This window comes from Falco punctatus, assembly GCF_963210335.1.
Source record: "Falco punctatus genome assembly, chromosome: 7".
Lineage (NCBI taxonomy): Eukaryota > Metazoa > Chordata > Aves > Falconiformes > Falconidae > Falco > Falco punctatus.
The window spans coordinates 22,253,138-22,267,120 of record NC_137587.1 but is presented as its reverse complement, the minus strand read 5'-3'; the positions used below and the strand labels follow the sequence as shown (position 1 = coordinate 22,267,120).

At 37.9% G+C, this 13,983-nt stretch overlaps 1 protein-coding gene across 16 annotated transcripts in view; it reads right to left on the bottom strand.

The window, feature by feature from the left end:
• The window catches only part of SIPA1L1 (signal induced proliferation associated 1 like 1), a 228,589-nt gene that overhangs the window by 101,335 nt on the left and 113,271 nt on the right, over positions 1–13,983 (bottom strand). The gene's annotated exons all lie outside the window — the stretch shown is intronic.

Sequence of the window (13,983 nt, the reverse complement as noted above, 5' to 3'; positions counted from 1 at the left end):
CAGCATGAAACTAGAACTTTTCCTCTGACTTTTGCAGAATTACATTGTTTGCCCTGGTTTAGTAACCAAGAGTTTGCTCTTGTCCTTGTACTTGCAGTACAAGTCCTGTGCACCATTAAAACCCTACTCAGAACACTCATGTGTGACATCTCAGCTATGCACAGAAATAGTGCTGGCCATCTGATTAATAACCACGTTTACAATACAGTAACAGCTTTATCAACCACATTTTTATCTGATACTCCATAGCTCTGACAACCAAATAAGGGGAAAAAAACCAAACCCAAGTACTAACATTACCTACACTTCCAGATTTTTCCAAACTAAATTCTGTTTCTGTGATTCCTTACCAGCTGAAAACTTACAGAATTTCAGAATTTGCAAGGTCCTGTAGCTGGCTTCACAGGACAATTATTTAACAAATGTGTATGGTGCTTTAACAGTTGCTTTTCATTATATAGAAGTTGAGGCAGTTATGACCTAGAGAACATTAATCCTAATTAGCTCTGATCCTATCACCAAAAAGAGCTGGATCATCACTCCACAGAAGATTTCTCAACTTAGTGCTTGATTAAGAGTTCCCCTGCTGGGAACTGCGTTTATTTTGAGTTTTGTCTTGCACTGCCATGAGTTCCTGAATATTCACATGTACGTAACAAGCTTCTTTGAGAAGACAGGAATAAAGGAATTGATAAAGTTACAGAAGCCTTCTGTCAAATGAAACTGGTCAAGACTGTAGTACTCTCGGAGGCAGAGCAGTTTGGGTAAACCACAGCATTAGGAGTAAGTATACACAAAGTAAGGAGCCTGCATTCTGCTTTGCACTCTTTTCCTCTCCTACCTTGCCTTTCTTAAATTGTGTTTTTTAATGTATTTTTTTAAAACTGAATTCCAACAATGATAAATCAAAGCTAACTGAGTAGTTTCTACGCAACCACAGCTTGTTCTAACAAAGCTGTAGGCTCCAATGTTCAAGATAATTGAAACACCACTGGCTTCAGAAGAACAATGTGGACTGAAAAAGATGGACGGAACAAGTGTTCACATGAAGAGAATGTGCAGGGTGGAAAAAACCCTAACCCACCATCTCCCTCCCTGCAGACCCGACTCACATTACCCATGGTTGTTGAGACTAACAGGCCCCATTTACTTCTACAGTTCTAGCACTCCCCCCTCCCTAGTTCATACATCCATGTAACCTTTCCATACCATGAAACACTATAGCAATAACCAAGCTGCAGATGCACGCTGCTTAGCAAAGCGAGGGGCAGAAGTACTTGTGGCCACCCAGGATAGATATGGTCTAGACTTTACCTAGCTGTTTCTCAGCAAACATTGGGACTTCTCTCCTCTACCAAACCACCAGTTTTCACAACAATTTACTCCATCCTGAGAGCTTCAGACCTCTGTCACCAAGGGAAATCAGCAGCCAGTTAACACCCAAAATGTTGGTGGATTATTCCCACCCCCCCTCTCTTTTGGAGAGAGAGAGAGGAGGGGTAAAAAAGGAACTGATGGATGGGCTAGTCACAAAAGCCTCACTTTCTTAGCAGGCTAAATGCAGTCCCCTACAAAAGACCCCCTCAAAAAATGAGCAGAAAGACTAGGGAAAGGATTTACATAGTACAAATTCTTATATGTTGACAAAGAACAGAAACTTCGAAAGGAATACTCGTCAAAAGACCCAGTCTAACAACGCTGAAAGGAAGGCTAGGAAATCTTTGCATGACAGGGCTGCTTTTCACATGTCTTTAAAATGTGAAGCCACTGGTTGCTAATTGATAAGAGCAAAGGAGATCCCACCCAACACCTGCTACAGCAATCCAGTTTAACAGCAGTCCTTCACCAGCTTTGACAATTACTCCCACACTCCCCCATGAGAGACTAATGGTTTGCTAAAAATAAAATGGAGATTAGCGTCTACGGAAAGCTGCCCGAGATACACGGTATTTGACAGAAGGCAATACTAATCAACCTTGTGGTGTGCTGATGTCCAGACTTCAAAGTATTTCATCTTATATCTAGATATTTGGGCATCTGGTTAAAATGTCAGCATGCAATATTTTGTTCATTTCAGTATTTTCTACAGGCTGCATCCCAGCATGCAGTTATAATGTTCATACTTACATAGTGGGAAATAATTCAGTACCATCAATTTGTGTACTGCACCTGCTAAAAGCTAAAGTAGTCAAGAAATACGATATGACAAGCAGAACACAAAAAATTGTGTATCAGCAAGTCACAACATTTTCACTAGTATGTGAACCCTGCCTTTCGTAAGCAGTCCAAGACTTACCAAGTCAGGGTGGGAGGAAAGGATGGGAAAAAGAGAAAAAAAAATACTTTTTGATTTTCTGAATACGATATATAATACGCTTGTCAAAATCAAACAGTAGCTTGTATATAGGACGCAAATAACTAAGACTGTATCAGTTGTTCAAGCAAATTGTTCTTAACCTTTCTGAATTAAAGCTGAACAGTCATTAACTAATGGTCCATAAAAGCAGCCAATATATAAGAGTATTTTAAAAAACAATGTACATACTTAGTTCTGTAAGAAAAAGTCTAACCTTAAGATGAAAAAAAATTATACAGCTTTTAAGTTTTGCCTTATGTAAAATCCTACGAAAAAGATCAAAATGTACAGTGGGAAAATTCTAATCTTTTCCCAAATACAGAAAAGAAGGAAGAAAACCAAAAAAGGTTCCATGTGAGGAGTCAGATACTGTATTCACAAAAACCACCACACCACAACCCACCCAAACCCCACAAACGACCTTCAGCTTGTTTCATGGCCGCAAGCCAAACAAACTCCATACTTCAAATATACCAGATAGCTGACCTATGTCACACAGAAGAAACACTTGACATTAATTACAGTTACTGTTAAAAGAGAGTGCTGCCATACAAAATTATTACTACCGTACCTGGTCAAGTGGGTTAGGATTAAGACAGGATATGAAGAACTCTTAGGTCTGGATTTCCCCTCAAAGATGGTAAACAAGGAAACTTCTGTATGCCTAGGAAGATAATCTAGCCAAAACTCCATTTGTTATTCGGCTGTATGAAAAACTTATATTTTAAAAAAGAAAAAGGAGACATTATGGATGAGACCACTGGCAACAAATACATCTTCCTATACAACTAGAATACCACCAGATCATAGGTGGTGGTATCAGAAGGCAAGATCAGACAAGAGACCTGAAGAAAATACAGGCAACTCCATAAGAGGAAAAAAGAGGTTTGTCAGTGGTTAAGAGGCAAGAGAACTGCAGCCCAAAAGCTGCTGCTTAGCTCAGGCTCACTTTTGTCACACATTCACCTCCAACAGTGATGCATAGGTTAAATGAGTGGTACTAAAGCATTTCACAGTTCTTCCTCTGTCAGCCTTGAGATGTGATGCCCAACATCTTGATTTAATAATCACCGCTTTGGAAAAATATCCATCACTTTCAAGTCACGCTTTCTCTAGTGCCTTTTATGTAGTCTCATAGCTAGCAAATATTTTTAACTGTATGTCCAACATAAATATTTATTAAACAGATAAATGTTCAGAAATTGCCAGAAACAAGATAATTAATATTTAACATTAATGCATCAGCAAGAAAGGATCTTTCATTATGGGCAAGCTTCAATTGAAAGGCGAAGGTATGATAAGGCTATTTAACCTATGCAGTTTTCAATCCCACAGAAACTATTAAGTTATTTATTTATACCTCAGCATTTAAACTTAGGCAAGAACCACCAAATAAACTGCATTAGTATGATACTAATGCCTCTTGGCAGTGAGCCTTTTATTGATCTCTTCAGCCTCCATTAAGACATAACTGAGGAAGATGCAGTTGAAAATGCAGCACAAATTACACTCATTTTTTGTGTAAACTCAGTAGTAAACTGAAGAGGCAAAATAATCAAGTTTTAAAGTTAGATTTTATATTTCATTATTTTCCTCCTCAAACCCTTTCCATTAAAAGGACAGAAATAAACAAAATAAGAAACCCACCAGAACAGAAAAATACAACTTAAATGGTCTGCAAGGCTAACATTCATCTCTCTTTAAGAATAACCTCTATAGAATAACTGTGTAAACCCTACTGTGGGCAACCTACATTTTACCAGAGCAGAAGTAATTTAACACCAAACTGGCAAGTGTCACTATTAACAGAAAAACTTCATTTCAGAATTGTGTGAAGAAAAATATTACCAGCTTGTTCACAATGAATGCCTCCCACATGATTATTTAGCACACGTGAAAAATAATTAGTTGATTTGAAAGCTTGTATTGATTCCAGATAGTCTGCCTCTGCTTCATAAAACACTGATGATACGTGCAAAGAAATTCTTGTTATTGTATTTTACCATCATCCAAAAAGGTGTCCCAATTTCTATTTGGCACAGAAAAGCACACAGCTACAGAATATACCAATTGATAATTGATTTTGTATGCAATATAATGTTTTCTCTTAATTAACTAGGATTAATTTTAGTATTTTAACACAGTGGAAAAATGTTTTTATTTCAAACTTGATTGCAAAGTGACAGAGTGACATGGTTAAGCTTTTGATACAGGTACTGGATGGGCCAGTCAGGGTTGATGCACAGCTGGATCTGCTGTTCACAAACCAGGAAGACCTGGCTGGGGATGTGACACTCAGTGGCAGCCTTGTCAGCAGTGACCAGAAACAGAGGTGGTTAAAAGCCTGAGGGAAGTGACAAAGAATAGTAGTATAGCACAGGATCCTGAACTTTGGAAGAGATGACATGGGAAACAGAGACACCCTTGGCTAAATAGGAACATCCTGATTGAGCTCCAGGGCAAAACAAAACCGTACGCAGGAAGCACAAGCAGGCAGAGGCTAGCAAGGAAAAATTTAGAAACACTGCCCCGGCACATAGGCTGTGTCAGGAAATTCAGGTATGGCACCATCACCACATGGAATCATCAGTAATTTAAGACAAGCAAACAACCTGAGACGAAAACGGAATCATTGTAGTAAGCAGAATGCTGATAAAGGCAAAAGGATTTAAAAGTAGTCTTATACCTTGATCCTTATTGCTAGCATTTCTTCCAGATTGCTTTTCTGTTTTTTTCCCCTATAGTTTCTTTTTTTCTGAAGAACCATGATGGAAACACAACCAGCAGCTTCCTGCACTGGAGATTTCAAACCTCAAACCACTGAATTACTTTCCCTGTTTTCCCTATGCCACCCAGATTTCAGGAGTATTCAACACAGCTCCACACCATGCCTTAACTGTTCCTCTCACAGACCACGATGTACAAAGTTATTATATAATCCTCTTCTGAAACAGCACACACCAGTAGGTATTGTACCTCACAGAATAAGGCTCAGAGAAACAGGTTTTCCCCTTCCTTTCCCAAATTGATTACATAGTCATTATGTTACTGACCTATATTTGCTTAAAATCCTAAAAATTAAAATCCCAGAATGAAAAGAAAAAAAAAAATCTACATTACTGTTCAACCTCCAAGTGACTGTAACTGACCCACAAAGAGAAAACATTCATTTGCACTTTGATGATCAATCAAGCTTGCTAAGAGGAAAACCCTGAAGTTCATAAAGGACTAGCACAGTAACTCAGAGAGAAGGTGACATTGTGGCTCTTTAGATGCAAACTGTTGGCAAGTAGCTAGAAAAACTATGTGTGCTTTTCCCTTAAAAAAAAAAAACAACCCACACAACAAAAAACACCAACCCAAACAAAAACAGGAAAGCCAGCAAAACTGTCACAATTACACTGGCAAATATGGCATAAGTAAGTTTCCAGAGTGAGCTGGCAGCAATGAAAAACTTTATGTACAGATTAATTTTAATTTTTGAAGTTGAAGATTACATGACTCAGCCTGTACTCATCATCTCTATGAAGACATCACTCTGCTGCTGAAATGTCAGCTCCTCAGCTTTAGCACCCGGCAGAAATTGAAGTGCAACGTTTGCTTTCTTTCATAACTTAACATTTTGGCTTGAATTCTCAAAAGCTACATCCTTTCTGGAAGTTTGAAGTTAAGCCAATGCAGCACCACAAAGTCACACAAAGAAGAACAGATGTATTTCCTACCATCACATTCTGCTCCATTCAGCTACACAGTGGGTTGCTCTAACTACCATTAAGCCTGGTAACCAGTTGTGCTCCCCTCACCTTCACAAGCCAGTGCCAAAAAGAGCTTGGCACATAGACACAACCATTTCCTCATCAGCAACAATACACTTTTGTTAAAAGACAGCATTTATATCTAACAAATCTGCAGTTTCTACCCTAACACACTAAAAAGCACAAGACAGGCAGTATGCACCGGAAACCAGAATAAATTTAGAAGTCAGTTTCATCACTTTTTTTGAGGGTAGGCATTTCAGACCTCCAGTTTCCACTACAGGCTAAAAAGCAGTCAGGGAGATTAAGTATTCGATTTGCAATATACCAGTGTTACACTCATGTAAACTCTAGTAACATCTTGGATATTTTAAGACTACTTTTTTGAAAGACTAACAACAGACGTAGTATTTTGTATGTCCTTTTGTAGCCTCAATCCAGATTTACACATTAGTAAGCACTACACCACAAGTTTGCTTCAAAGCATAAAAAACCAAGGTGCCATTCCTAAATATTTCACCATGTTTGATACTTTAGTTTCAGAATAAAAATCATTAGCAGTATTATCATATTGCTACTGAGTGACTGAGGAGGTTTTATTCTACATTCAATACACTTTGGGGAAAAAAAAGCCCTCAGCATGCATTTAACAATTACCTTGTGTTGTTATGGTAACTGAGTATCTCTGAAGGAGCAAGAACAAAGAGGGAGGAAATCCCACTGCAAAACCTCCTGTAAGTTCTGTAGATATATATTTTTTTCTCCACTGTAGATTCTTCAAATGAATGCAGTGCAGTATTGCTCTCAACATCACATCCCCCCCGAGATGTAGGTAAACTTTTTAAAATGCTAATGGAGATACTGAAGCATGAAGCAGAAGCACAATCTGACACCTCGAAAAGGAGGATGGCTGCTCACATCAGTTGTTCCATGAGACCATTAAATTCCCAAATTCAGGTGTCCTCTAAGAGGCTCCCAAGGAATCTCCTCATGCAATTTCTCTGGAGCCCACAGCTAGAAAATGCCAGAAAACCTTAGCATGGCTAAGAAGGGGCAAAACTATTCTCTCACAGGATACTACACAGAAAAGGGACAAGCCAAGACCTGTCTTCTCATCCTCTGTGTCCCTGCTTTCAAAAGTTTTGGTGGTTATCCTCACTTAACTGATATTCAAGAAAACAAAACCTAACGAACAAAATACAAAGCAAATCAAGAGTCTGTTTTGCAAGAATTGAGATGAAGTGTCAGAAAGATTTATTTGGAAAGATACATATATATTTTTTTTTCAACAGTTTATCGCTGGGGACAGGAATTTATGGTTTTAAGCAGCAACCATAAATGCAAATACTCACTTTAGCCAACTCAGAATATTTTTGAGAGTTTAAGAGGGTTGAGGGGGTGGTCTTTCCCTTTTCTGGAATTAGAAGTCTTTCGCTTTAAGTTCAGTATCTCTAAAGCAAATATCAGAAAGTTTTTCATTACAGAATTATTAGCGAATGCATATGCATGACTACACATGAGGGAAGTTGCTCAGTTTTCCTGCAGAGGGGAAATCCGGTAAATAGTATGGTTAACAGTATGAATCAAAGACAGAACCTGTAGAGACTATACCTGATGATACATTGTTTCAACTTTCAAGAGCCTCTATGCATAAAAGGAAACAATTTTTAAGGCTTACAAAGATTATCACTTTTCAGGAAAAATTTCACTGAGAAAAACTGAAAAGAAGTCACACACACCTCTTACAGCATCTTCCAAATGTTAAGTTCCTACTTCATATTTTAAACAACTATAGTCTAAGTTCTAAGAAGAACACATACATTTTTTTCTTAAACTTACAAACACCCCACACACCCTCAAAACCCTGAGGCTCCTTCTTGGAAGTTGCTGGATCATATTTAAAGTCAAGGGTCTGCAGCTGAGCACTTACAGTGGGTGCTCTCAAACATCATTGTAACGAGCAGTGTTACTAACCTTCTCAAAAACACGATGGTAAACCATTCGTACTGTCTATCAAGCGCTGTTTTAGCGGCTTAGCCCAGTACCTAGCATGTGCTTTATATACTGGCAATATGATTCAACAGTGAAGAGGAAAGAAAAAAAAGGTAATGTTCTTAACAGTCATGTCATCCAACATTCCCAGGATTTTGGGAAGGTTACAACATACCTCAACTTACACATTTTGTGTTGTCACTCAGTGACTACAGTCATCACTTCAGGTACAACTTCAACTTACTCCAAAACACTTAGTACAACACTGCGCAAGGTAGAGTGTGCCATAGAAAGCATATTTAAAGAATGAAAAAGGTAAGACACCATCCTTAGTTGTGACCCTTAAGATACTTTAGCAACTGGAGCTCAGAGAGAAAAATGCTAATGACAAATACAACCTTGAAACATTCGAGTAAGAGACAACTATTAATAGAAGGCTAATCTAAAGTCTCACTTTACATAATACACAAAATTGCAGTAAAGTTAAAAGTTCACCAACATCAACAATGTACTTCAGAGCTCCATCTAGGCTGATGATGACAAGCACGAAAAATTCTCAGAATTTTTTTAAGCATTTTCTATCGAGAAGAGTTTATTGTTCAGGCCCTTGAAAGCAGCATTTAATGACAATTTGACATTGCCAAAGGGAAGTTTCTCCTGGCCATTCATGAAACTGCTATAGTTTGCCTTTTTCCTCCTCTCTTCTTGGAGGCCAGAGTTAAAACAAACCTCATGTCTTTGTAGCAGAGCAACATCTGGCTGAAATCCTAAGCAAAATTTACAAATCTGGGGCATAGCTATTTTGCAAAAGTCATCGATATTACAAATACACTCACACTATACATTCATTTCAATATATTATCTTTCAAGATGTTCCCTTAGGAAAAGGATAGCGACTCAGATATGAGTAACATCAGAGGTGCTGAGAGCAAGGTTTATGAATACATTCATAAATATTTTTCAACTTTTCAATCTTTTGGCCAAGATGATATATTGAAGGACCCAGAACCGAAGGAAAGGGCCCAGAACCATCAGACATTCTCCATCTCTGAGGCTCACAAGACTACAAACACTGCCCCAGTTGTAAAGTCAGATGTACTTTTTGACCACTGACATAGATCTGTGCTACCAGCATTTCTCTCAAATTTTGTCAAAAACTACAAATTAGGCAAAGTTCTGGAAACCCTTTTAGATCTGCTAGATAGGACGTTCTATGCCTTTTAAAAGCTAGCTTTTTTTATATATATATAGCACTGCCAGATTTCAAAAGGCATATTAAGGGAAGGATGGAGGGAAGCTAGTGTTTAACTTGACACCAGCTTGGTGGTCCAGACAATTACACACATATGAAATAACACAGGGTAAATTAAGCAAAGTTCATCGACTATGAAAAGATTTAATTCCATCTATTAAACTGTTACTCAGTAACCTTAATATTCTTTCAAATTACTACTACCAACCCAAGCTCGCCAAAGGCACAATCTTACAAATCAATTATTTTGTAAGAACTAAGGTGGTTCTAAAAGCTCTCAGAAATCAGTATACCAAGAAATTACACCAAAGCAATGGAATGGTTGCTGCCCATCACTGAATCAGGGAAGACACTATCCTGCCTGTCTGCTTACAGTCAGTGTCGTTTCATGTTGCATGTAAATATTTTACTATCTCCCCTATCACGTGGAAAGGGATTAGATTTTTTTTTATTTAATCACATTTCAAACATGAGCTTTTTACTCTGACCATTTAGCTTTTTGTTCAGCAAAACATTTGTGGTAAAGACCATTTTTTAAAAAAGTGATAGAAGAGATATACTTCTCAATGCAAACACCCACCAGCAAAAAGGGTTAAGCCATTTAAACTCTGAACTGCCCCCCATAGCTTTCCCCAAACCACTGGAGTTGGACTGAAAAGTCAAAAGTGTTAATTCAGTGAATCTTCCTTTATCCCATTAAGTAATCAAGAAACCAAAACAACTCTAAAAAGATTGTGAAATTAGTACCAGAGTATACAACTCAAGGGTATAAACAGATTTTTGTCCAGGAAAAAAGTATTTAGTAAAACCCCTACGGACTCCTGTATCAGAATAAGAGTGCCACTTCAGCCAAAACTCCCAGGTGACTCCTGAATTTTCTTAATTTGCTGGAATACTTTCACACAAATTTGAATAGTGCTGTCTATTGCCTAGTGCAATGGAAGCTGGAAAAAGCCATGACTTTCAGCCACACTTATTAATCAAATACAAGCGGTGAATTTGCTAAATAAAAATCCACAACAAATTTTGCTCTGGTGTCAAAAATGTAAAAGCTGGAACAACTCAACATTTTTTATTGGCTCTAGTAATTTCCACAGTGATCAGAAAAAATGCTATGTTATTTCAATTCACACATATTTGAACAGCCAGGCTGATTTTACTTTGCTAGAAGAATTGATAAGGAGGGTCTTCTCCAAGAAAAGCCAAACCTTAGAAATGGAGCCTGAAATCTCTACTGAATGACAAAAAATGATTTCCTGTGGCAGACAAATCTTTATCTAGGCATGTCATTTAATTTCTCTCTATGAAATATTGGAAGGGTTATTACCTATAATGATCAAATAAAGATATGTTTTCAAGAACATTAAACACACACACACAAAAAAAAGCATGTGAGACAGGCTTTAAGGAGATGAAACAACAGATTTTCTCAGTCTGTACTAATAAAGCAATAGTTGCTTAACTGGCTTGGCTACACTGGGGCAGAAATGCAGGATTCAAGTGGGCTTAGAGCATGTTAGAAAGAGAAGAAATCCTTGGGAGACAAAAAGAAGGTGACATTTCCTCCAATTCACTTAAGGGAAAGAAAATTTATTCAAACTACAGAAGAGTCAATGAGCCTCTGTAAACTTGAAGTTATCTTTCTGAATTAAAACCAGTTTCGTTAATCTAGCAGTCCTGAAACAAAACCTTCAAAACAACTAGAAAGAAAACAGATGAATGTTTCATCCAGCGTTGTGCAACACTGTACCAGAGAAGTTACAACAACTCCTATCCTACAAAAATTGTGTCCTGAGGAGAGGAGGAGACAGGGCAAATGCCGGTCATCAGCCTGGGAGGACAATGGAGCCACAGGGTTCCCAGGAAATTTTTGAGACTCATCTACTGAAATACCAGATCAAAACCAGAAACTTCAAGCCACCAATGCATAGGGCTCTGAAGCACAAGACACATAAAAATGGGCTGATTTGAGGTACATAAAAATAATGGGTTTCTTCCTGAGATATTAAGAGCAGCAACAGCCCTGTTCAGAAAACTCAGTCCCAACTCTGCTCTACACCCTTTTGGTCATCTCAAAGACCTGGCAACCCAGATCACGTAGAACTCCTGCATCAAACTGGTAGATCTGGGAATATTTTTATCTGATACAGTCTTGGAAAGGAACAAGTGGATTCACTGACAGTGGAAGAAAATTATAACATACCAGCCAAGTGAATTTGTTAAGAAACCTTAAAAAAAAAATACAGAAATTACCACACAAAAAAAAGGCCTGAGTAATGACAACTCAGGCAACATTTCACGTACTCTTTCTCCTCCCAAGCTCCACTCCACTAGATCTACTACCGTCCTGGTTAAAACCGTACCGCTGTAGATTGGGTGGATACAGCTGTATGTTTATGTAGCCCATAGTTCTGTTAATCACAGCAGCAGCACAAAGTGATGATACTGAGGGTAACCGTGTACTCTAGCTGAAAAAGAATCAAAGGTAGATGGAGTTTTCTTTCCCCTCCTCTGTCCTGGCAGTGCACACTTACATGCCTTAAGTATCTAAGCTCCAAGTGCAGGTCCATTTACCTGTGTTAGGCCACTGTTTTCTACATGGATACAGAAGTCTAAGCTCCAGATGGGACCCCAAAAGGTCATTGTGAGATACCAAGTACAGAACCATTTGAAGATCAAATTACTGCACTGAGCAAGGATTCTTAAATCCACGGCATCCTGTCAACAAGCAACTATACAGACGTGACTACAGGATTTTTAATATGCAAAAAAGACGATCCATATTTTTAGAACAATGATCAAGTTTAGCACAAGCAAGGCAGGAATACAAATCACTTTTAAATCCAGCAGCACAAATGTTTGTTAACTGAAGCCAAATTACCAACAGTTTACACCAACAGAATTAACTTCATGTTTTTTTAAAAAAATCTGAGCACAAAACAAAAACTGTACAACCTACACTTGAAATATAACAGAGCATACCATTCACTATTTTACTGATTTTCAAAACACACAGAGACACAAGCATAGCACAGTACTGTGCCTTTTGGAAAAGTCATCACAGATCAGATCAGACAGCTGATGTTCCAAATGGGCAACTGAATCTACTCAAGCAAGCGCGTATCAGGGTGAGTAACTCTACACCCTGCAGAAGTACTGAGCAGCAGCAAGAGATGAAGCTCAAAAAGCAGAGAAACAAGCAGACTGTTTCAAAAAGAAATGCAGAAAGCCGTGGTAAAGGACACAGGAGACTGATGTAACACAGAACAGGGCAGAAGCACATCCAAAGTGGCAGACTTAACCAGGGATACTCACTCTGTTCTAGCTGACATAGCTATCACACCCAGAAAATGATAAATGAGCTGGGTAACTATTTATTTAACAGATGCAGCATTACTTTCACACCAATATGAAATACTTCACCCTATCCATAGCTGCCTTCCAAGGCTTTTCCATGCAATATGAGCTACACTGAAAAAAAATCCATAGGCTTCAAAAATAGTGGCAACTGAAACCTGGAAGTGAGACACATTCAGTTTAATTGTGAAGCTCTACAAGTGATTAGTACAGCAGAAGAAAAATTAGGTAGATGTGTTAAAGTACAGTTATTTTCAGCCTCTGAATCTCAAAACCATAAAATCCATTTAATGAAGGAAGTTAACTCTTCAAAGTAACCAATGCTTCCAATATGCTCTACTTTTTGAATTGGAGAAGTCTTAGTGTTAAAAGTCCAAGAGTATGAGATGTTGGCATGCCCATCTAGCCTTGTGAACTGCCAAACCTATCACTATTTTAAATAAGGATAAACCATTTCAAGGATAACTCATCATCCAAGGTACTCTGAAAAACACATCTGCAGCGTTAAAAGCTGGGATATCAACACCATCTGTCATGAAGAATGCCCAAAACTTCCAAAGAGCCTCATTTTAGTTGACTATGACTTCCAATCTGAGCAGACGTACTGGTAAACTCTGGTTTGTTAAAGGAAGATGACATAGTAATAGCAGTTAAAAAAAATGTTTTCTATAGATTATTATTGTCATTTCCTGTCTTCTCCCATACCAGATGCTAACATTTATTGCAACTCCTGGGAAAAGATTCAGCAGGTGAGAAACAAACCTAATAACTGAAGATGTCAATTAGAGAAGCCTCAGGGAAAAAAGTTATACCTATGAAATATATAATATGTACAACTATTTCTGCACAGATTGATCAATGTAGACACACCCATGTAGATACTACACACACATATATATATATATGTAAAAGATCAACTATCTACATGCAGGTAAGTATCCTACAGAACTCACTGGACACCTCAAAAAAATTATGTCCAGGAAGAAGGACTTAGACAAGCATCATTGTGCATCAACAGTTCTACAACAATTTCAGTATGGTATACTATTGGCACTAACGCCATAAGTAGTAATGAATAATATATTATTGCCAAAGGGGAAAAAAGGGGCGTTGATTTTACCAAGTATAAAATCATACGTGCAAAGCCGACTTAAGAACCTCTCAAATCAACAAATTATACATGTATATAAACTCTTAGCTTTCCAAATGTGAATTTATTGACATATAATTACAAAGCTACCTTAGATATTTAAATCAAAGGAGAATCCCAA